The sequence below is a fragment of the Phalaenopsis equestris genome, unplaced genomic scaffold (assembly GCF_001263595.1).
Source record: "Phalaenopsis equestris unplaced genomic scaffold, ASM126359v1 Scaffold001078, whole genome shotgun sequence".
NCBI lineage: Eukaryota > Viridiplantae > Streptophyta > Magnoliopsida > Asparagales > Orchidaceae > Phalaenopsis > Phalaenopsis equestris.
The window spans coordinates 143,487-145,565 of record NW_018165517.1 but is presented as its reverse complement, the minus strand read 5'-3'; positions in this window follow the sequence as shown (position 1 = coordinate 145,565).

The window sequence follows — 2,079 nt, the reverse complement described above, 5'->3', positions numbered from 1 at the left end:
CTCTCTCTCTCTCTCTCTCTCTCTCTCTCTATCTCTCTCTCTCTCTCTAAGCTGGACAGCTAAGGAAGAGGACAAAGATTACAAAGGACAGCTACTGAGGTATATAATTCCACCCTTAAGTTGTATGCACGTTGCTGTATTTATAGTATCGGACAGGGTTATGATAGTAAATACATTAATCTATCAGACGGCTGATATAGAGAGGTGCAGTTGTTATCCTAACTGAATGGAGGTTTTATTGTGATGGGGGATCATCTGTCTCATGTGCTGTCTATTGTGAGGAGATGGTTTGTTAGCCCCCCTCAAGTTGACTAGCTGAAGGTTGGGGAGTCAACTTGTCCATTGGGTACCGATGTTTGGTGGCGGAGTGTTACTCTTGAGAAACTGAAGTTGTGCACAACGTCAGTTGGTCTTCTGGAGTGAAGACAGAGGCTTTGAGTTGCAGAGGTGGAGAATTCATGTTTGAAGAAAAAAGCGACACCGCCAGTGGAGGATTCAGTTTGAGGAAGAAGACGTTGAAGCATGTGTATAAGTCTCCAAGTGGGAGATTGTTAGCATTGGAGTTCGATTCTTTTCCTGCTCTTGCTTTTGCAAATTGGCCACGCTCGGTCGCGAACTATTCCCGCGAACAGTTCGTTGTTTCGGGAAGAGTGCGTTTGTCGCGACAGTTCCCTTCCTGTTCATGATAAAGGCTTCGGATGGATCTCCTTAGGTTTCTAAGTCACGTTTTTTGTGTTCTTCTTCGGGCTTCCTCGGGATAGAGGAAGGAAAGTGCAAGCAGTAGTTCCTTGCGGCAGAAGGAAGAAGAAAGAAGAAGAAGATGATTGTTCTCCCTTGGCTTCTTCTTGGTGGCTTGTGGCAGAACAGAAATTGGGTTTATTTCTCTTGTAAGTTTATCTTCTTCGGTGTATCTCTGTATAGAGTTTTTTCGATGTATCTCGGTAGAGAGAGAGAAGAACAGAAAGAGAAGAAGAGATAGCAACTAAGTGAGAGATTCTTCTTGTAAGTCGAGACGATCGACTGGTGCAAATTCCTCAAGTAGTAAAATCCTCTGCAACTCCGTGAACGTATGCAATTTGTTGAATCACGTAAATCTGTGTGTTCCGTTGTGTTACTGTTTTCTGGTGTGAATTTTTTTTGTTCTATTTTTCACTTCAAAGATCGTTCTCCTGTTTGATTTATATATACATACCACAATAACTGGTATAGTTCGCAACTGCAAGGACATTTTGTTCAGGGATATTGGGACGGCTTAGGTGGTGAATTATTCCATGGGAATTCAGATAGCTTCTGAGGTGATGAGAGAGGTATTCCCCTACTCCATCAGATCTAAAGTATTTTATTGATGTACTAAAGTGAGTGAGCACCATTTGATCAAGTTAACGAAAAGTTGAGTGGTTCAGATTTTGTTTACATAGGATAGATCCAGCTATAACAAGTATAAGAATCAACAAAGAGTGCATAATATTTGTGGTCACATATGGAGGGAAGGGAAAATAGACCCCATATATCAGAATGAATTAGTTCAAAGAGTTTATACTTCCTATTGGCTATTGTTGGAAATTAATGGCTGCTTATGGCTTTTGTTGGACCAGCCGGATTGACAGGCTGACTGTGCTAGCTTGATGTGGAGTTCTGGACACATTTTGAGATAGAGGCAGCAGTTTTCAAGTGCCGATGTCCAAATCTTTGGTGCCATGTACATGAGTTAATAAATGTGCTGAAGGCTGCTATGGGGTGGAGACCGGTATGGTGCAAAGACCATGTCTAGCTGGACCTGGAGAATCATCTGGTTGGCTGTTTAATCCTGAATAGAGTAACAAGGAGAATCAAAGGAGATGAGACAATTATTGTCTTTGGCTAGTTGATAAACTGAGATGAGGTTGTGAGATAATGCTGGAGCTCTTAGAAGGGAGGATAGATGAAGCTTACTGGTGGGCTTAGAAAGTATTCCATTGCCTTATGTGATGGGAGCTGATTGACCATTGACAACAAGTACATGGTCTGTTCCAGCGTAGGAAGTGCAGTATTGCATGCTTTTTAGATGCTGTTTAGATGTGGTGTAAGATAAGAGGTTGC